This window comes from Canis lupus, chromosome 22, assembly GCF_048164855.1.
Source record: "Canis lupus baileyi chromosome 22, mCanLup2.hap1, whole genome shotgun sequence".
NCBI classification, from domain to species: domain Eukaryota; kingdom Metazoa; phylum Chordata; class Mammalia; order Carnivora; family Canidae; genus Canis; species Canis lupus.
This window is the reverse complement of record NC_132859.1, coordinates 37,684,710-37,708,231: the sequence shown is the minus strand read 5'-3', so window position 1 is coordinate 37,708,231 and position 23,522 is coordinate 37,684,710. Positions and strand designations below refer to the sequence as shown.

General features: G+C 36.4%; 1 protein-coding gene and 1 long non-coding RNA gene across 28 annotated transcripts in view; one reads left to right on the top strand and one right to left on the bottom strand.

The window, feature by feature from the left end:
* LOC140614147 (uncharacterized) overlaps nt 1-914 on the top strand; it is a 57,736-nt gene extending 56,822 nt beyond the window's left edge. Inside the window, exon 5 of the long non-coding RNA XR_012015037.1 lies at nt 664-914. This is a non-coding gene — a long non-coding RNA (uncharacterized lncRNA). The remainder of the gene's footprint in view (nt 1-663) is intronic.
* Nucleotides 1-23,522, bottom strand: part of RBMS3 (RNA binding motif single stranded interacting protein 3) — a 1,291,910-nt gene that overhangs the window by 468,881 nt on the left and 799,507 nt on the right. The window lies entirely within an intron of this gene.

Here is a 23,522-nt window from a genome sequence, read left to right as displayed (position 1 = left end):
CAAGTTTGAGATTTCAGCAGTAAAAGCTACCCCAAAAAGCCACCTTAACTGATCTAGTTGACAGGAAGTGTGAAAGCAAAGGAGGAAATTTTCATATAGAAATCAGAGAGCCAAAAACCAGCCAACCTGACAGTTGAACCAGATTTGAATTCTGGTTGACCTCTGAGATTCACACTCTCATCTGAGGACAACGACATAGTCATTGTCCTGGGTGGTTTTCAAACTGTGGCCCTCACCTAAGGAGTGACAGAAGCATTTGAGGGGTTGGGAAGCAAGAGGAATATAGATTCTTCACTAAAGCTCCAAATTATGGTACTCCACTGTTAGTTGTTTCAGATATATGTTGATGTAATATTTTATTAAACAAAATGGTCTAAAAATCAATAACTTCCAAAAAACATCCCTCAATTTCATCATTATATAGCAGCATATAAGTTAAGCATGTATATAGGCTTTCAAATTATTTATGTGGCACAAACATAGTAACAATACTATTAATAGCAAATCAAAGGAAAAAAAACCCTCATCATCCCACTAATCAAATTACAATATTTTAATTTTTTTGTCTCCTTCCAGGTCTTTTCCATGTGCATAGAAAGTACAATCATTGCAGAAATGCATTTATTCTCATTTTTAAAAATATTTTATTTATTTATTTTACAGAGAGAGAGAGAGAGAGCACAAGCAGAGAGAGCAGCAGCAGAAGAGGGAGAAACAGGGAGCCTGATTCGGGACTCGATCCCAGGACCCTGGGTTTATGGCCTGAGCCAAAGGCAGACACTTCACTGACTGATCCACTTATTCTCATTTTTTACTTAATATTATATCATGAGAATTTCCCCAAGATGCAACATAGTCCTTGCCATGATTGCCATGTACTAGCATTCGATTCAATAAAAATATTTTAAAATTTCTTTTGTGGGAAAGGGTGCTGCTTGCCAGTATCCACTTTTGACTTTCAAATCTGTATTTCCAACCTGGATATATTCTAATCTCAGACATGTATTTTTGTCTACTCAACATCTTCACTTTGTCACCAGACCTCTCAAATGCAAACAGTTCTAAATGCAAATCTGCAGAACCTTTCTAGTATTGTTTTTCTCTTTGGGCATTTTGTTTCCAAAGGAATGAGCCAAGACAGTTGTCCAGGCCAGAAACCTGGAAATTACTCTAGGCTCTCTCTTCTCTACCTTCCTATTTTTCCGCCCATCCGCGCCATCACCTGACACTGTCAAATTGACCCCACACTTCTACAATCTTTTAATCTTCTTCATTCACATAGCTCTTCCCCAATTCTGTTCTCAAAATTTCTCCTGTATAGTTCTACAGGTGACTTTTTTCTCTTGGATTAATTTCTGACCCAAGATTAGTTCCCAGTAGTGTAAAGGCCAATGTAAAATATCTATGAGTAGGAAAAATTTGAGAGGGAGACAAACCATGAGAGACTCCTAACTCTGCGAAATGAACAAAGGGTTGCAGAAGGGGAGGTGGGCGAGGGGTTGGGGTAACTGGGTGATGGGAACTGAGGAGGGCACTTGATGGGATGAACACTGGGTATTATACTATATGTTGGCAAATCGAACTCCAGTAAAAACAAAAAAAAATTTGCTTGAAAAAAAAATAAGAGCTATACCAGTTTACATTGCAACTATCAATGGAAGTTATGACAATTTTACTGCAACACTGCCAGTTTAGGCTATTATTTTGGAGAAAAAACACAGAAATATATGGAGGGCATATGTAAGGTAATTGTTCCCTTCCCATCTCTCTACCTCAGTCCCCCAGTAGCCTTGTTCACATAGGTGTCCCTATCATTTTCAGTTTGTTGTTGTTGTTATTTTGTTTTACTTTTTTTGTTTGTTTGTTTGCTTTGTGAACATCATTATAAAATCTTTATGGGGGAAATGAATACTTTATTCATTGAGACACAATTAAAATGTCATCTTTCCCACCTCATAAAGCATGGTGTATAAGTGGACCCCTGCTTTCAGTAAATTACAAACTGTGAATAAGATTACCAGATTTTGAAAGATGAACAAAGAAAGTGGTGAAGTGTGTTGACAAGATGAAAATGGTCACTTAAACTTTAGACATTTCCTGCCAAGGTGAAAAGAGAGCTGCTAATTTACCCTGAAAACTATAAATGTTTTCATATTCTCTCCTGTTAAAGGATGCATCTTTAATAATGGCCTTCTTTTACTATGAAAGAGGTCAGGAAGAAATAGCCATACACATTTATCAACAATGGAAACTTTCTATATTTTTCCTGAGGCATTTTCATTATTTGTATGTGTTCATGCATGGAATTGGCTACTTTATAGCCTAAAACAAGAAATGGACACAGCAGTTTGGTATCTAGGAGATCTATGATATCATCCTAATACCAAGATGACAACTTGTAAAATAGCTTTTCTATTTTTAAAATTCAAGAAACAACGCATTTCTATGTGGCTATGGGTGCACATAGAGAAAACTGGATATTTGTTTAGTATTTCTCCAAAATGAGCCATGATGAATCTGACTGGGTCCTTGATAATGCTGGTGCCAGCTGCACTCAATGGTCTGTGCCTAGTATGGTGTCACATTCATAATGGTTATCAAATATACACTTGTGGATATATTAATGAAAGGCCTACAACTCAGAAGGAGAAAAGAGGCAAGGACTATTTAAAAATGTAGGCACTGCAATGTACTCTTACTGATGTACAACGGGCTTTTTTCCTGCCCTTTTAGTTCCTCCCAGATATTCTACAAGTCAGTTTTGCAAAAGCTACAAGATTGGATATTTATTTTAAAAAACAAAACCAGAAAAACCTAGAGCATGTAGTGTAAGAGTAAATGTTTTCACTTAGAACTTTACTCATGTTATGTGTCAATATTCCCTTAATGTTTCTTATCCCCAAATACTACATTTGTCTTTTAGTAGATTTTGGAACTGCCTTGACTTCTGGGTAACCTCTTCTCTTAATGCACTACTCTCTGCAAGAATATGAGATCAACATACCAGATTGCTAACCCAATGTCTACTCTAGAGTCTTGAATCTTTAAGGTACTTGATGCCATTGATTATTTCTTTTTAGGAATGCTACTCCTTTAGCTTTTATGATATTGTGCCCTGTCCATTCCTCTGGGTTTTTCTGCTTGCCCTTAAATACTTCCTCTCCTTAGTCTTGTGCTATGTGCTGCCCCATATTCCCTCCTTCAGTGATTTAATCAGCGGCTGCAGTTCAGATGACCCTTACCCTCGTATCATCATCTCCTGATCTTTTAGGTCTATTTATACTAACTTATCAAATTTTTAATAGGATGTCCTAGTGGTATATACTAAATTCAAGATATCCTGAGTCAAATGTACTATTTTGTCTATAAAACTGAATTACCTTTGTCCCGTCTCAGAACCACCACCAGTGACCCAGTTGTTGAAGTCAGAAGCTATAGTCTTCCTTGATCTCTCTCCTCCCCCAGACTACCTCATCTTATTGGTGCCCAGGTCTTCCTCATTCTCATCTTTAACATGTATCTCCACTTTACCTTTTCTGCTCCAAAGCCTTCTGTCTATGTCCTCTTAAACTCTTACACAGACAACTGCAATATCCACTTTGACAGAACTCTCTTCCTACCAGCACTCTGTTTTATTAATGGTTGGCAATATGCCCAGCTATGAAAACTACAATTTCCAGCCTCACTTGAGTATCATGAACCCATGAGCATGTTACAGTTTAGGGTCAGTGACATTTAAGTGGAAAACTCTCAAACAAGGACACACTCAACTGGTCACTTGTCTTCTGCTCCTTAGCTTCCTTGAATTCTTCCTGCCTGAAATGCAAATGTAATGTTAAAGGGGTTTGTGGGAATGCAGGAAACCAACCATCTGCAACCACAGGTGGAGAAGGCATGAAGATAAAAAGCACACATCAACATCAAGGATAGGTGAGTTCTAAGTCTCTGAATGATGAAGTTGCCATATTGGCTCTGGATTAAGCCCGTCCCTCAGTCTCTGTATGCTACAGGGAAAGATAGTTTAAGTCAGTGTTCAGCCATTTTTAGGTGTTATACTAACAGAGGAATGCAACGTAAAGGATCCATCCTCCTCACCTGCATCTAGCATTCCTCCTCCTCTGTCATTCCCAATCTAGATGTGGTTTTTCAAAACATGGCTTTGACCACATTCTCATCTGCCTGTGAATCTCTCCTACTCTAGGTTTTATTCAAGAAACCTCACAATAAGACCTGAGCTTGCATTTCAGGTTGTATTACTTACCATTTCCATGCATGCAAGCCCTGCACCTTATAGCTATCAGAAAATGCCATGCAAGTGTACAGCTTCCTGCTACTGCCATGCCCTTTCCTCTTCTAGGAGAACCTCTCCTTGCCATCTCCGCTATATAAAGTTCCATTCATCCATTAAAGTCAAGCTCAAATATCACCTCCTCCCTGAAACATGTCACTGTGCCTTTCCAAACAGTTAAGAGCATACCTTTTGGAACTACATGGTTGCAGGCTCTGTGGGTTAGAGACTGAATGATCTTGAGAACTGCCTGGGTATCCTCATCTGTGAAATGCTAATAACCTTAACACCTATCTCACAGATTCGTTGGAAGGATTAAATGAGTTAAGACATGTGGAGTCATTAGAAGAAAATCTGACATGCATAAAAAGTGCTCAGTGCTCACAGGTCATTAGGTAATAACATTAACTATAAAGATCATCTTATCTTTTAGTTATATATGTGAAAATTTAGTTTTAGTTTATAGATATATAGTTTTAGTTTATATATGTAAATATATATAATACTATATATAAAAGCAAATGTATATTTATATATAATATCATATATAAAACTCAATATAGTTTTTATATATATATATATATATATACTTATATACATATATATTCCCTATTTCTTATCCCAGTGCCAAGCATGGAATCTATCAAAGATAGATATTTGACATGACCAAGTAGGATTTATCCCTGGGACACAAGACTGGTTCAACATTCGTAAAACAATCAATGTGATTCATCATATCAGCAAGAGAAAAACCAAGAACCATATGATCCTCTGATTAGATGCAGAGAAAGCATTTGACAAAATACAGTATCCATTCCTGATCAAAAATCTTCAGAGTGTAGGGATAGAGGGAACACTCCTCGACATCTTAAAAGCCATCTACGAAAAGCCCACAGCAAATATCATTCTCAATGGGGAAGCACTGGGAGCCTTTCCCCTAAGATCAGGAACAAGACAGGGATGTCCACTCTCACCACTGCTATTCAACATAGTACTGGAAGTCCTAGCCTCAGCAATCAGACAACAAAAAGACATTAAAGGCATTCAAATTGGCAAACAAGAAGTCAAACTCTCCCTCTTCGCCGATGACATGATACTCTACATAGAAAACCCAAAAGACTACACCCCAAGATTGCTAGAACTCATACAGCAATTTGGTAGCGTGGCAGGATACAAAATCAATGCCCAGAAATCAATGGCATTTCTATACACTAACAATGAGACTGAAGAAAGAGAAATTAAGGAGTCAATCCCATTTACAATTGCACCCAAAAGCATAAGATACCTAGGAATAAACCTAACCAAAGAGGTAAAGGATCTATACCCTCAAAACTATAGAACACTTCTGAAAGAAATTGAGGAAGACACAAAGAGATGGAAAAATATTCCATGCTCATGGATTGGCAGAATTAATATTGTGAAAATGTCAATGTTACCCAGGGCAATTTACACATTTAATGCAATCTCTATCAAAATACCATGGACTTTCTTCAGAGAGTTAGAACAAATTATTTTAATATTTGTGTGGAATCAGAAAAGACCCCGAATAGCTAGGGGAATTTTAAAAAAGAAAACCATAGCTGGGGGCATCACAATGCCAGATTTCAGGTTGTACTACAAAGCTGTGGTCATCAAGACAGTGTGGTACTGGCACAAAAACAGACACATAGATCAATGGAACAGAACAGAGAACCCAGAAGTGGACCCTGAACTTTATGGTCAACTAATATTCGGTAAAGGAGGAAAGACTATCCACTGGAAGAAAGACAGTCTCTTCAATAAATGGTGCTGGGAAAATTGGACATCCACATGCAGAAGAATGAAACTAGACCACTCTCTTTCACCATACACAAAGAGAAACTCGAAATGGATGAAAGATCTAAATGTGAGACAAGATTCCATCAAAATCCTAGAGGAGAACACAGGCAACACCCTTTTTGAACTCGGCCACAGTAACTTCTTGCAAGATACATCCACGAAGGCAAAAGAAAAAAAAAGCAAAAATGAACTATTGGGACTTCATCAAGATAAGAAGCTTTTGCACAGCAAAGGATACAGTCAACAAAACTAAAAGACAACCTACAGAATGGGAGAAGATATTTGCAAATGACATATCAGATAAAGGGCTAGTTTCCAAGATCTATAAAGAACTTATTAAACTCAACACCAAAGAAACAAACAATCCAATCATGAAATGGGCGAAAGATATGAAGAGAAATCTCACAGAGGAAGACATAGACATGGCCAACATGCACATGAGAAAATGCTCCGCATCACTTGCCATCAGGGAAATACAAATCCAAACCATAATGCGATACCACCTCACACCAGTGAGAATGGGGAAAATTAACAAGGCAGGAAACCACAAATGTTGGAGAGGATGCAGAGAAAAGGGAACCCTCTTACACTATTGGTGGGAATGTGAACTGGTGCAGCCACTCTGGAAAACTGTGTGGAGGTTCCTCAAAGAGTTAAAAATAGACCTGCCCTAAGACCCAGCAATTGCACTGTTGGGGATTTACCCCAAAGATTCTGATGCAATGAGACGCCGGGACACCTGCAGCCTGATGTTTCTAGCAGCAATGTCCACAATAGCCAAACTGTGGAAGGAGCCTCGGTGTCCGTCGAAAGATGAATGGATAAAGAAGATGTGGTTTATGTATACAATGGAATATTCCTCAGCCATTAGAAACGACAAATACCCACCATTTGCTTCAACGTGGATGGAACTGGAGGGTATTATGCTGAGTGAAGTAAGTCAATTGGAGAAGGACAAACATTGTATGTTCTCAATCATTCGGGGAATATAAAGAATAGTGAAAGGAAATATAAGGGAAGGGAGAAGAAATGTGTGGGAAATATCAGAAAGGGAGACAGAACATAAAGATTCCTATCTCTGGGAAACGAACTAGGGTGATGAAAGGGGAGGGGGAGGTGGGGGTGAATGGGTGACGGGCACTGAGGGGGGCACTTGACGGGATGAGCACTGGGTGTTATTCTGTATGTTGGTAAATTGAACACCAATAAAAAATAAATTTATTATAAAAAAATAGATATTTGACAAATGTTGGAACAAATCAAATTAGACTAAATTAGACTAAAATTAGACTAAACAAGTAGTATGTGTAAATCCCATTCAATGGTAAATGTCAGGCGACTAAAGGTCATTTTAATGTGTCGTATATGTTAAATTAGAAAAAAAATAACTGAAGTAGTGGAGCAACCACTACCTCACAAAAATCTGAGTGGCTTTAGGTTGGTATAGAAAAAGTTAACTGCAGCAAGAAAGCCTCTAGCTTATATGACTTCACCATGATGTAGATAAGATACAGGGAAAAACATTTTTAAAGGAACATAGAATTGTGTCTATTGCCACTCTCAACACAGTTTATAATTCAGAGAACAATTACTGACTTTTAAAACTGCATAATTATTGTTCTCTTCCCTATTGTATGCATTCCAACACTGTTACATGCTGCCCATTCTTGATTGCTTCATTCACTCATTTAACACCTCCAAAACGGCAGGCACCATGCTAGGTATCAGAAATACATAGAAGAATAAGATCCTACAGGCTGGAGAAGGTAGCTGAGGACGTGTAATACCTTAGACAGTGATGAATACATTCTCTTTCTCCAGGGAGAGACATGATTGTGTCAAAGAAAGCTATGGACGTTGAATTTTGAGGCCATGTCCAACATTTTATTCTTCTCAGATATGGAAAAGCAAGGCAAGAAAAAAAAAAGTGTGGAATGAAATTAGGAAAGAAAGTATTTTATGTGCCTGACTGTGACCCAGCAGTATTTTATTTCAAATGGAAGGCAACAGAAAGGGTAAAATGTGTGGTGTCTCACTAAGAGAAGTTTTACAGACATACCCTGCATACTTCTCTCACAAACTCTTGTCTTTTCGCCTCAAAAGAAATGGAAAAATGTGTGTGTGTGTGTATGTGTGTGTGTGTATATATATATATATATATCCTGACAGGGTAATTAATGAATGACAGACAGGTCAGTCACCCATGTGAAAAAATAAAATGTGGCAAGAAATCATGGCTTTGTCAAGAACTTTGAGGTTTTTAGACTGGAAGCAATTTGTAAATGACTATTTTGACCATACAACTTCCTAATCTCAGTTCCCATAAAGTCTGGGTGGGGGCCATCTGGAATGGTTCGTCTCAGCTGCACAGATATCGTCCACAAAGGAAATAAAAGGATTTTAAACATTGGAGTCATTTCCTTTGGTTCTCAGCTCTTTGAGGAAAAAAAAAAAAAAAAAAATTCCTTTCGGTCAGTGATATCTCCAGCTCAATTCCTGCAGCCTAGCTTAGAAAAATAACAAAATCTGTTCCCTGAAACACTTTCCAATCAGACAAGTACAGGTTTCAACTCAAAACATTTAAGTCCAATAAAAGACTTTGCTTTGCCAGAGGGTTCTAGGAAGACTAACACCTTTTTAAGGCTCAGACTGCTCTCTAATGAGTTACATAAAAATCCGCAACCAGTGTAAATGTCAAATGTGAAAGGATGTGTTCAGGAGAGAGACCTGTATAATCAAATCTCGAGCCGCTCCTTTGGAACTGCTGCTAAGGGGTCTCGCTGAAAATAATAGGGCCCATTTATGACACACAGCACAAATGGTAATAGCAAGTTACCTCTCAAGTGGAACCTTAGCAGCTTTGGAATGGTTACCTGAATGTGTTGAGAGCAGAGAAGCAGCACTTTCCAAATATATCCCCCAGCTAAGGACTTTTGGAATTGCTACAACGATTAATGATTATAAAGAAAAGACAGATTGTCAGAATACTCCTTTCTCTCTCTCTCTCTCTCTCTCAATCTCTCTCTCTCTCTCTCTCTCTCTCTATATATATATATATATATATATGTATATGTATATGTATATTCTAAATGCCAAAATTGGCAGCCCAGCACATACAATATTGTTCACATGCTACAGATTTTGAATTATTAGACAGTCTTTGTCCAAGATTGATCTACAAGGAACAGGAGTATTCTAGCTCTCCCCACCACTGCTTTTGTTTTGTTTACTTTGCTCTCATTTTTATTTTCCCTGCAAGTTCCTTGGTATTAATTCGCAAGTCTTTGGGTCAGTTTCTGAAGGGAACTCGGAAGTAGGCTGGATCAAATATCAAATGAAAAGTGTAAATAAATGGAATTATATTTTTATCTTGAGATCAAATTTTGTGGTGTCTCACTAAGAGAAGTTTTAGGGCTATTTTGAAGTTTTAGGGCTACTTAGTCCAGGATTATTTGTGGAGAGTCTTACAGATATCAATTATTACATTTAAGAAGGATTCACACAGTATTTACAGTCTCTAGATAATAATTTCATTCACGCTGCAATGTCAGGTGAATCAAAATTCTCTTATTGCACTCATTGCATACTACATCTAAGAATAAATTCCTTTTTCTTAAAACATTTTCAAATGTTCATGTCCAAAACTTAGAAATGTGTGATATATTTCCTTACTATCCATCATAGTATAATAACTGCAGAGCAATCCTCTACTCCTAAGTAATCCTGAGGACTATCTGTGGAGAAAGAAGGAAGACAATCTTTCCATGGTGCAGATTTTCCCATTCTCTTCTTTCTCCTGCCTTTCATTTTTATTTATTTTTATTTTTTAAAGATTTTTAAAATTTATTTATTCATGACAGACACACAGAGAGAGGCAGAGACACAGGCAGAGGGAGAAGCAGGCTCCATGCTGGGGGCCTGACGTGGGACTCAATCCTGGGTCTCCAGGATCACACTGAGGGCTGAAGGAGGCACTAAACTGTTGAACCACCGGGGCTGCCCCTGCCTTTCATTTTTAATAAATCGGACTGAATCGTTAGATAGTATAGGAAAAGGGAGGCCTTCACTAAAATGTATCAGAAATATTTATAAATGTTTCTAAAACCAAAAAATGAAAAATATTACTAACATAGCATAAGAATTTTAATTGCATGTAAATTTAAACCAAATGTTACTGGGAAAGCTTGCCTTTTACTTTCCAACTTCTGCTCTCTAAGGAATTCCTAACTCAGGAGCACAGTGTCAGCAAAGTGACTCTGAACATGAACAGATATGAAATTTCTGTTTTCACTTAGTCTTGTGACACATGTGTTTTTATTCTTTCCTAAGACACCGTGGGACCCCTCAACTTTTAAGTCATAATATGAAAATCCCATTTTGTTATTATTCTTATAAACGGTGAATGATTGAGCAATATTCTCCAACTAAAGGCAAACTGGGTGTTATTCTTAAATAGGATGGTCCTCTGAGGAGGGCCCATAATTTCCATTTTTTATACCAATTCAAACTATTTTTCCATGTTTCCCTTTATAACCAACAGCAGACATCAGCCAAGCATTGGGCTAAATATAGGGTTGAAGTCTCTAGACATGGGATAGTCAGTAGACCAAACACAGAGACTCACAGGGCCACCAACTCTCTGTAAAAACTGTTCTCCACATACTAGATACTTAATATTAAAGTCACACAAAATATCCAAGCATAGAACTAGTTTTCTGCTGTCAACTATTCACATACAACAATGCATTATTTGAATCACTTACAGTTGAGAGTCAAGCTTATTTGTAGAAAGCAGCTTTTGACTTTAATCAAGTCTCTTTATGTCTGCATTGAAAAAGTTTCTCCTTTGTCACTAAACAAAAGGAAACTCAATTTTTTTTCCTGATAAAATGTTTATGAAATACACAGAATAAATCCTGGCACATAGTGGGAGCTCAATGTCTTATGGTTTCAAGCAACAAGAGAAATGCATGGTGCCTGTTAATCATTTGGCAGGAAAGAAGAATACAGAGGGTATTCTGGGGTGAAGGAGAATGAACTGAGTAAAAACCCAAGAGTGGTATAAGCATGATGTGTCAGGAGAGAAAAGTGCCTGGCCTGCTTAGCGTTAAAGGTAAAGGTTGAAACCGAATGAACGGTACTGTGAGTGGATCCATATTACGCAGATACATTAAGCCCACACTGAGGAATTCAAACTTGATAGAGAATGGAATAACAAGTCACAGGATTTCAGCAGGTAAGGGACATGATTAAAGTACTATTTAAAAGAGGCAAATGAATCTGCCAAAGTATTGAGTCCAAATGCTCTCAACAAGAACTTGTGCTCACTGCAGCTATGTGATAAATGGCTACAATTCTGTCCCAGTTTCTAATCACAACCCAAATTATATACATGATGATTTCTTGGTACTACATCCATGTATGGAGAACCTAATATGTGGTTAAGCCATTTGTTATTTTATTCTCCCAGACCTTCACTGGATAACTTTTTCAGGTTTCAAGCATGTGCTAAGTACAAGTGAATGAGAAATGAACAAGATACAGTCTTTATGTATTTATTTTTTCCTAAAGAAGTTTATAATTCTTGCTCTTAATAGGCCCATGGTCAAAGAAAAATCACTAACTATACCTAGTTTGTTAAATGCTTGCTGGACTCTTGGGAGAACAAAGAGTTTTATTAAAGGGTACAGAGAAAGCATACTTGAGTCAGCTTGGCCAGGTGCAGAGGGAAAAGAAAGGCTCTGAAGACTTAATGCTCATCAGCTAAGTCTTGCAAGTCAGGGAAGAGCAGAGAAACAAAACAGGAGAGGGATGACATATGAGAAATCAAGCAGCCAGGCTTCAGGACAAAACAAACCTGAATTTATTTTCCATATTTGCTTTTTTATAGTTGTGGGGGCTTGGGCAACTTCCTTGTCTCTCATATCTATAAAATAGATCATTATAACAACTTGAAAAACACTGCCATAATGTTTATAAAGCTATTAGCATAACTTCTGTACATATTAAGTGCTCAATAAATACCAGACTATTATTAAATGGAGGAGGGTGGATGATGTTTTAAGCATAGGGAATAGGTACTTGATTACCTTTACATGTGGCATGTAAACAGATAGGCCTGGACATGTAAGAGATGAGAACTGATCAGGACCATTGGTGTGGCCACATGAGTTGCTCATTGTACAATTCCAGTTGTGCTATTTATAGGGACTACAATGTGAATGTTCTGACAGTCCCAGAATGCTACAGGGCTCACATTATCCAAAAAGCACAGTAGCCTTTGTGTTAGAGAGTAGAGGACAGGCTAGATCATCAAAGATCTTATATTCTATGATAAGTAATTCAAAGTTTATCACTTTTGACATCTCATTCCAGATGATAGAGACCTCGAAATTTACACATATAATTGAATTTTAATAAAGATATACATCTTTAAATTTTCCCATTATTGAATAAATAAATGTTTTCTACTTTGCATTTCAATACCATTAAATTATGCTGACACTGCTTATTAGCATTGTTTTTCTAGACAGCACAATTATTTATAAAAATATAATGGAAATTCAAAAATCAATATATCACCATACAAAGAATCCTTATAACCTGTAACCACTGTTCCATGATTCCTTCAAGTCCTTAGCCTTCTGAATGCATTGTTTTTATACAATTGTGTTCAGATATTAAATACACAATTTCATAATTTGCTTCCCCTCCCCATCTTTTAATGGATTAACTGAGAAATACTTACTGGCCCTTATTTTGTGCAGGTCTTAGTTTTGCAGACAGAGTAAAATATGTTTACTCTCTCAAGAAAGTCATAGTCCAGAGGAGAAGACATAAATGTCAACCAATAATAACATCTCCAAGCAAAAGTATCTTCAGTAATCATCATACATCATGTATTGACCTAGTTATTAGCAGAGCATACATAGATTTTTCTATTTTTCTTTTTCCCAATTAACATCATACTGCAGCTAGTTTTTCATGCTGTTTCAAAGTCTTAATTATCTTTCTAAATTGTTGTAAAACACTGCTTTAACCAGAGTTCTGTCATTCCCCATTTTTGCATATTTGGGTCATTTCTGAGTTTTGGTGATATAAGGCAAAGATTGCATTAATGTCTTCAGCTTTTCCAGACTTAAAATATTTCTTTGAAAAAAAATGATATGATTAAATTTATTTGCTTGAAGGTTTGCAAAGTTTAGTGACTCTTGAAATGCAGTAATAAAAAAAAAACACTTTCGCTTTTAAACGAATCTCATAAAAAGGAGGGATTCCCAATGCCCCTCTAAATTGATCTTTTTTCTTGGCTGACTTCTCCTGGAAAAATGATCAATAATTTCACCAATTATCAATAATTTCCACTTTGCTTGGGTTGATTTCTATGGATTAAAAAATCCTAAGGTTCTGTGCACTTTAAGTGAGCTTCTGCTCCCTGGACCAAGGACTCAGTTAAGTCTTAATGACGCACACATTACCCGGAAGGTCATTTTTTTCCCTGCTGGCTGGGATAGCTCCGACGTATGTGTGACCTGGACAAAACATCAGTCTGTTTTCTGGCTAAAGAGAGGGAAGCATTTCCTCTCTAAACTTAGAGACCAAGTTTGTATTTCTGGAGTGGATCTGAAGGTCATAGCCTCTATGTTTCCACATGTGTGCAGTTAGCTAATGAGGGCTGGGAATTCTGAACACAACCATCTACAAATTGTTTAGAGAACAAAGCCCAAAAGAAACCATTTGCCACACAGAGCTTCAGGTAATTCTTTACCTCTTGAGTTAAATCTAAATGAGAAAGCCTTAACGTGCCTTCCCCATTATTTGTCCAAAAATTCAAGGAACTGGCAATGTCAAAGTGAACTGGTTGCTATGGAGGACCACAGATGCCAAGTCATATAGGATGTTATAGTTTCTGATGCCTAAGAAATTCATAGATGCCTATTGATAATAATCTTCAGATTGACTAGAAACCTGACAAAATACACCTATGCCCTGCCTAACAATCACTTAATTTTGATTATAAATATAAAATGGTTGCCTTGCTACTACACTATTTCCTACAAAAATTCCATCAACAAAAACAGACTAAATGCAAATGATGGTGCCAGAGAAGTAAAATAATTCTCTCAATAGCCCCAGTAATGAGGACCTAGTTTTAAGTTCAACATTTGAAAGCAGAATATTATGCCTGAGACATGTAACTCTCAGGGACCAGACAAGGAAGAAATGGTATCACAATCCAAACATTCTAACAATTCAGACTCAAAACTTGGGCAAGGGATTCTAGAGTGAAGTCAAGGGAATAAAGCATGTGCCTAAATAGAGCTCTTCACAAAACTAAACACAGATGCTTAAAGTTTCTTTAAAACACAAGGGAATGAGAGATCAGGCAGCCTTTGGGTTGGAATTAGAAGCTTTAAGGCAACTTGAGACAATAGGAAACTATGTGGCTGGGGGAAGAACCTTTTGAGAAAAACCAGATTGAAAAAGGAAAAATTGACACAGGCATTTGTGTGTTTTGCAGCAAGTACTAGTTTGTGGATAAATTCAAAACATTCAAAGTCTTTTTGATCAGACTTTATCATACTTTTAGAATCCCAATAAGAAATTAGTTGTTTGTCCCTGGGCTCATCCATCAAGGAGATAATGACCCCAAAACACTGTTCACAGCTAAGTGCATACTATTTAAAGGAAAGAGGGGAGCCTGGGTAAGTAATTGGGATAGAGTGGCCTCTTCAGAGGTCTTAACCTTATCCTCATGAGCAAACACGGGAGGCAAGCCAAACAGAACTTAAATAAGATGAAAGAGTGTTTGCTGTGAAACTCTACCACATAGGCCCTTTAAGAAAGCACATGCCTCATTCTGAACCCTGGGAGGAAGGGAGATTATCAACTGCACTTTGTCTTCCTACCACCATCCATAATCCTGTGATATTCTCCTACTTAAAACTGATTAAAGTGCTGCCCACTTTAAAGTTAACACAGGTAAAAAAATAAAAAATAAATAAAGTTAACATAGGTAGAAAGCCAGACAAATGTAACTTAAGGGCAAAATTGAAGTTAACAGAAACCATTCTCAAAAAAAATATATGGAATGAAACAAGATGATCAAAATATTTTCAAAAGATGTCTATGCTTTCAAGGCACAATATGCACACTATTATTATTGTTATTGTTATATAACAATATAGCTTTTGTTAGTGAGTGACAGAACAGAGTTAGAACTGCCAGTCAATGCTGTCTCCAGTGGGATGGAAGTGGGTGGGTAAAAGCTGCTGCACATCTTTTTTTTTTTTTTTTTTCCCAAACCATCCACCTTTACCCAAAATAAAAACATTGTCCTTGTGTCTGTCTGTCATTAATAACATCCAGAACCATTTACTGCTAGCCTTACTTACAGGGATTATTTTAAGGAAGGAAGAGCAAATAACCAACATTTCTAGGCTTGCTTCCTCATCAGTTAAATGGGGATAGAGAATAACCCTTGGAGTTACTTGATATCCATTCAAGAAGGCAAAGGCTATTCAAAGTTGAAGACATGCTTGCCTTCAGGGCCAAACAGGTATGCAAGTGAGTGAAGTGGGCTGGTTTTAAGAAAATTAATGGTGATTTAGCTTCCCCTAAAAGGATTCACATAAATACTTTTAAGCAGTGTTGTTCCCAAACAACATTCCTTTGTTAGACAAATTTCCCCTTTTGATGAACGACAGGAATGTTCTAAGAGACTTATAGATTCCAGTATGCTCAACCAGTATTTGACCAAGCCTGAGTTGACAGCACATTAGTACAGATATATCTCTTGCCCCCATAACCACTGCCTACCATATTTCTGGGCTCCTCCTTCCCATAGTTCACAGCTCCTCATCAACTCACTCCCCAACTCACTGTGTTAAGCAGTTTCTTATCTCCTGGGCAAACAAACCAAAGACACCATTCTTGACCCTTACTATGGGGATTTTTTTTTTTTTTCTCATGTCCCGGTTCTTCAGTGTGTTTATTTGGCTCACTAGTCAATAGGGTTGGTCACTAGTTTGGTGGAAAATAGGTTGAAGACTTTCCTTCCTATGCTTAACGGAATTCAGATGAGAAAGATTAAAATGTTGGCAAATGCTGATGGGTCTGATAGCCCTTGAAGCTACAAAAGACTGCAGTTTAACAGTGGTACTAAAAGTCTCCCTCCCAAAACAGATAAACTATCCTCTGGTTTGCCAAGTGTCTGATGCTTCAATCAGTTCATGTACCGTGCTGGCCTTTGTTGGTTTACAGAAGTTCCCTTGTAAACTGAAATCATCTTATCCGGAAAGTTATACTCTATATACTTTTTAAAAGAATGTCCTTAACAAGAACAGAGTCAAAAGACTGACTCTAGACTACTAACTGGGGGAAGACAGAGAGAGAGAGAAAAAAAGATAGGCTAAAATGGACAACATACAATATAAATAGGATATTTAGTTGTATTAATAGTCCATATTATTAGGGCATAATTGGTGGAAATACAATAAAGCAAAGTAGAAATGTTAAATTTTTACACAGGTTTCAAGCATATATTAATTCATTAATGCTTGAATAAGCTTTTATTTGATAATTGCATATGCAGTGTTAACTCATTATGACTTGTCTTACATTATCCTCTCACAATAGAAGGAGGAAAAAAAAAAAAAAAACACAACCTGATTGCTATCTAAGGCAGAACAACTTTCCCAGGACTTCTTCGGTTTATGTGATATAGTGGATGCTTAGTTATAAACAACTATAATGATTTCACTCCAAGCTTCTTTTAATAAAATTGCATTTTATTAAACTTAAACTTTAAGGCAAATCTTTAGTTAATGACTTTTAAAATTCTCTTAGGATATAGGTATCTCATATATATTTTATCCCTATCTCCCTCTCTCATACACACAAACATACTAACATACGCATGCACTTACATATTGCATACACATGTACTTGTATTTGTATAATAAATATACAACTAAGGATATTAATATACAATAACACTTATGTATGTACATCTAGTTCACCTGTAGTTACTCCAATTCAGTTAAAAACAAATTAGAAATTTAAAATGAACAGGAAAATTCTGCTTTTCATATGGGAATTTTTGGCTTTTTTTTTTTTTTTTTTTCTTTAGAGAGGGAGAGGGGGAAAGAGAGAGAGAGAGAGGAGGGGCAGAGAGAGACAGGGAATACCAAGCAGGCTCTGCATCCAGTGTAGAGCCAAACATCAGGCTCAATCTCACAACCCTGAGATCAAGACCTGAGCCAAAATCATAAGTCCAGTGTTTAACCGACTTCTTAAGATTTTATTTAGTCAGGAGAAAATATTTGCAAACCATATATCTGATAAAAGATTAATATCCCAAATATATAACAGACTCATATAATTCAACAGCAGAAACAAATAACCATATTAAAAAATGGGCAAATATCTGAATAAACATTTTTCCAAAGAAGACATACAAGTAGCCAACAGGTATATGAAAAGATGCTCAGCATTACTAGCCATCACAGAAACACAAGTCAAAACCACAATGAGATATCACTTCATACTCATCAGAACACTTATATCAAAAAGATAAGATGTAACAAATGCTTGTGAGGATATGTAGAAAAAGGAACCCCCATATAGTGTTCTTGGGGATGTAATTTAGTATAGTCATTATGAAAAATAGTGTGGTGGTTCTTCAAAAACTAAAAACAGAACTATTGTATGATCCAGCAATCTGTCTTCTGGGTATACACTCAAAGGTAATGAAATCAATAACTCAAAGATGTAGGTATTTATAGATGGGGGGTATGTACTCCCCCATGTTCATTACAGCATTATTCACAATAGCCCTATTGTTAATATTGTTCCCTAAATTAATATTGTTCCCTAAAATCTTTTGTTTTACCTCTTGCTTTTTTCATAGTGGACAAGCCCTGAGAATGTGAACAGCTGTGATATCTGCAGCATCTTATTATTTCTTCTTGAGAGACATTGTGTCTTTATAAGTGTCATAGAGAAGGTGTTCAAAAGATGCTTTATGAACACAGGTTTCTTCCAACTCAGGGCTGATGTAAGCTAAATGACCAATAGATCTATCTGGATGTCTACTAATTAAAATGAGCTGCCCTTTTCTTAAAAGAAGAAGTACAAATTAAACACAGACCTTGCTATTTCTCTCTTATTCCACAACACAGGGAGGAAATCATGCCAATAGAGACCTTGTACCACCAAAATTTTATGGATAAAGAGACATTTGAGCTGACTTAGAGTCACTTGCAGAACCATAACAAATGATACTTTCATCTCTCAAATTCAATTTTTGTTTTTATAGTTTGCGATTTTTTTTAGCCATATGCACGAGGTGGTTTTTTTTTCCTCCCCCATACTCCAGGTGTCTCATTTCTTTACTAAAGGACAGAAAAAAATAGCTATTTTAATAGCAACATGAATAACCGATGAGTCAATAAGAACAATGACAAATATCAAATCAAATGACTACAAACCATACGCTAAGCCAAATATACTTTCACTGTGACTTCAAAACTAAGGATGCGAGAATATTTAGTCTTTCTTTTTCTTTTTTTTTCTTTTACCTTTGAACTTATGAAACATGGAGTGAGCCACATAACAAGGGGTGAACAAGAAGCATTTTTTTTTCAGAACCAATTGGACTCCATTAGAATGAATTTTGCCACCTGCTATTGTGACAGAATGTCTTTGTCCTCAAATATACAAGGTTTATAGGCCTTGGAAAATCCTGATGGGTATCAAATAGCCAAGACCAAAATGTATGAAAAAAAAAATCCTTTAATACTTACACTTTTTGCTATTAACAAACCAGGCTCAATAAGTATATGCCAATTCATTAAATACACATTCCTTGAACACTGAAAATGTATTCAGAATTGCATTAAATTACATAAGATAGTAGGAGCTCTAGACCATCTGGTTCCTATGAAAAAAAAAATCCACATCCAAGGCCACAAAAAAATTTACCTGATATATGCACCAGATACATTACAAACATGGATCCACGTAATTCTGAAAACACTTTTTTCATCATAGGTACAAATAACTTCATATGACTATTGAGGAAACGGATGTTTAGAGATATTATGTAACGTGTCCAAGAAAACTAAAATTACTTAGAGATTTTCATGGTATAGACTTCCTTTGGAAAATCCCTCAAGAACTAAATTAGGGTTTTTTTTTTGTTTTTTTTTTTGTTTTGTTTTTTTTTTTTTTTTATTCATGAGAGACAGAGAGAGAGAGAGAGAGAGAGAGAGAGAGAGGCAGAGACACAGGCAGAGGGAGAAGCAGGCTCATGCAGGGAGCCTGACGTGGGACTCGATCCCAGGTCTCCAGGATCAGGCCCCGGTCTGAAGGTGGCACTAAATTGCTGAGCTACCTAGGCTGCCACCTAAATGGGGTTTCTTTTGAAAAACTACATGTTTTGAAATCTTATATTTGAAAGGATATTTATTTATATGATATTATGAGTTTTCATTTTTTTATTTTTTTAGTTTTCATATTTTAATAAACTGGAAACACATATATCATATTTGTCCATTATACATTATTATAATTTTCATGTTATTTAAAATATATTTAATTTCCATATATTTATGAAATTAATGATGAATGAAAATAGTTAACTTCAGAAAGAAAAGGAATAATTCCATTCTCACAAAATATTCTCAGTTAAAATGCTTACTTATAAAGAATAACTCCAGGAAACATGTGTATGTGTATGTCTTTGGAATCCCTGGTGTTTTTATATACCTGGCCATGTTCGTTCCTTCCATTGATGCAACCTCAAAAGCTCCCAAAGAGAAAGATAAAGCCTCTAGAATCTATGTAACCACCCTGAACTATTTCCTTAATACCTTAGCAATAGAAAATAAGTCCCATCAGAACCTTAAGGAGTTTTATAATCTAGTTATAATAATCACAAAAGTAAGAGTGATAAGGTAGCATAAGCTCTTTGACTCCAGATGATGCTCAAAGCAGCAGCATTGTAAAGTGGGATTTTTTTTCTTTTAATTTTGTTTTGTTTTTTTGTTGTTGTTTTTTGAGAGAGAGAAAGAGAGAGAGAGAGAGTACACAGTGAGCCAGAGGGGAGGGGCAGAGGAAGAGAGAATCTTAAGCAGTCTCATACCAAGGGTGGAGCACTATATGGGGCTCGATCCAGCAACCCCAAGATCATGACCTGAGCAGAAATCAAGAGTCAGACACTCAACTGACTGAGCCACCCAGGCGCCCTTATAAAGTGTTTGAGGGGATCCCTGGGTGGCTCAGCGGTTTAGCGCCGGCTTTTGGCCCAGGGCAGGATCCTGGGGTCCTGGGATGGAGTCCCACGCCGGGCTCCCGGCATGGAGCCTGCTCCTCCCTCTGCCTGTGTCTTTGCCTCTCTCTCTCTCTCTCTCTATGTCTATCATAAATAAATAAAATCTTTTTTAAAAAATAAAAAAATAAAAATAAAGTGTTTGAGTAGGATGGAAAGAGTCTAGTGAGAACTTCTTGACAAGGTGAATTTAGGAAGAAATACTTGATACAGACTAGTAGAGGTAAGAACAGTGAACACTTTTTATATGTATTAACAAAAGTCAAATTCTACAAATAGAGAACTGAAACACAGAAGCAGGAAAGTAAACAGAATATCTGAATAAAAGGATTTCTGTTAGGTTAGAAAATATGGATTAGTAAAAGTCATGTTCAGATTATGGGAGGAAACAATATTACTATCCTATTTTATTTTTAAGCCATTTTAAACTCCATAGATATTATTTAAATTTTTTTCCAATAAAATAATTTCTGTTTGTGCAAAGAGTTAGGAAGGTAAATTATAGTATTAACTGATGCCAAAAATAATTTTATACTTAAAACAGCAGTGTTACCTACCTACTACATTTAATATCTGTGGATAGTTTTCCTTTTGCCTCATAGGTATATTAACAGTGATCATAAGCAAATGCTGAGTAAATAAATATATGGCTATAAAAGACTTTTGAAGAAACCTGTGTAGGTGTATGACTACCAAAACATAAGTACATATTTTGCTTTACACTTATTTCAAAGACCTCTCAAAGTTTACACAGAATAATAATAAAAATGAAAATGAAATAATAATAATAGGGGACTCCTGGGTGGCTCAGTGGGTTAAGTGTCCAACTTCTGATTTTGACTCAGGTCATGATTTCAAGGTCCTCAGATCAAGCTCCATGGAGGCTGCTTAAGATCCTCTCTCTCGCCTCTCCCTCTGCCCTCCTCCTGCTTGTGCTCTCTTTTTCTCTCTCAATTAACAGAAACAAATCCCCCCAATTAAAAAAAATGATAATAAAGAACTCTCTAAAATATTTAAGATCCTGAATTAGAAATAATGGGATTGGAAGGATTATTTTTAACAGGAGAAAACATCTTTAGTTGTAGTTATTTATGTAAGCTAGAGACAACAAATGGAGACCAGTTACCTCCAAATAAGTTACTCTTTCTGAACTCTGGCTATAACACTATAAAAATTGGCTTTTTTTCCAAAAGATGTCCAGGATGAAAACACTAAGGAAAAGGTAACTGCTGGATGATTCTATGGAAGCTTGATGTACTAAATGAAGTTAGCAAAGTTCCTACACAAACTTACATCTTCTGAAATGAAAATAAAAGTCAATATCAATACCAAATGAAGCAAATATATATATATATATATATATATATATACATATATAATATATATATATATATAATACAACATATATTTGTTGGTCACCTGTGATTAGTGGTAAAATTAATACTGGAATAGATTAAACTTTACAAAAGAAGTTCAGGGAAATATCCCACACTTCATTTTCCAAAGGGAAATGCAGTTGTCTAAATAGAGCTGTTTTTGGCTTTTTTTTTTTTTTTGAAACCTAATCCCATTATTTGAAAATTGAATAAATGTGTTTTTCAAGTCATTTTGCTTCATGGGCTTCTTGCTCAATAGACTGTGAGCCCACCTGGGGGAGGTGCCTATTCCCTTCAAAATGTAATTCCTCAGACTCATAAATTTCACAGAACATTTATTTTAGTTTGCGCTGATTTGGGGAAATAACAGGTACTAGAAATGAGGCTTTCCATGGTGTTTAGTTTCTTCCTTTACCTACTTTATTTCTATGTGGACAAACTCAGAGTAGGTATGTTATTTTCTGGAAACCAAATAGTTCCATTGACACATATACACTCTACCCAGGTGCATGGCCAGAGGTAGTGGCTACCTCAAACCTTACAATGATTTTACATAAAAATATGGTAGCATATAATATCTACCCCTTCCTCCACATTCATTGGATTTAATATAGAAATCTCTACTTCCCTCTTTTGCTATATAAATACTCCCAGTCAGTAATGAAGAAAATTAAATGATAAATAAATTGAATACTTCCAAATCTGTCCAAGTATATGGCCTCGTATCTAGTTACTTAAAATACTTTTTAAAGACTGCATGGGGCATCTGGTTGGCTCAATCTGTTGGGCACACGATTCTTGATTTTGGTTTATATCCTGATCTCGGGGTTGAGGGGTTGAGCCCTGCACTGGGCTCTGCGCTCAGTGGGGAGTCTGCTCGGGATTCTTTCCCTTTGCTGCTATCCCCACTTGTGCACTCTCTCTTTCTCTCCGAAAATGAATAAACAAATCTTTAAAAACATATGTAACATGGCCATGAATCTAGAACTGCCAAATGGATTCGTTCACATCCCTCCTTGAAACAATCTAGGAGGGTTCTATCCTTCTCTATAAAATTAGTAGAGCATGCAGAATTATTTTTCTTAAAGAAGAAATAACAATTTATGATTTCATTTAATAAAGAATGAATGATATCCTCCATGGATGATTTCAGAACTTTTAGATACTCGTCTTCAACTTTGATTTTAAGGGCCCAATGAAATGTTAAAGGCAACATTAGCTTCCATAAATATAATTCAACCAGCTTGTGACAACAAAGGCAGAAGGAGTATTTCAAACTCTTAGAAGTTGGTATGCTTGGCACACACTAACTACGCTTATATCCTATGGCTATTAGGCATGGAAACTTTCTATGGAATATCCATTACTCATTCCCTCTGCTCTAAACACATAGTCTGTCAGAAAAATAGTGTGGGGAGGGGTACAGAGGAAGCCAAACTTAAAACGCAGGAAAAGGCAGAGACAAGTAAATTCATTGAAGATTTACACCATGTTTTCAATGGCTTCTTTCATTTAATTTCCCCTGGCTTTTTAAATTAGCAAATATACTGGACCCAGAGGGAAACATGGAGAAAAACAGAAAAACAAACAAACAAAAACACAAAGCATTGCAAATCTCTGTGACTTGTACAATAGCCCCTATTTGCTCCTTGCATTTGAGTATCTGAATGAACTGTGGTCTGCTTTTCATTATTCTCCATCTGGAGCT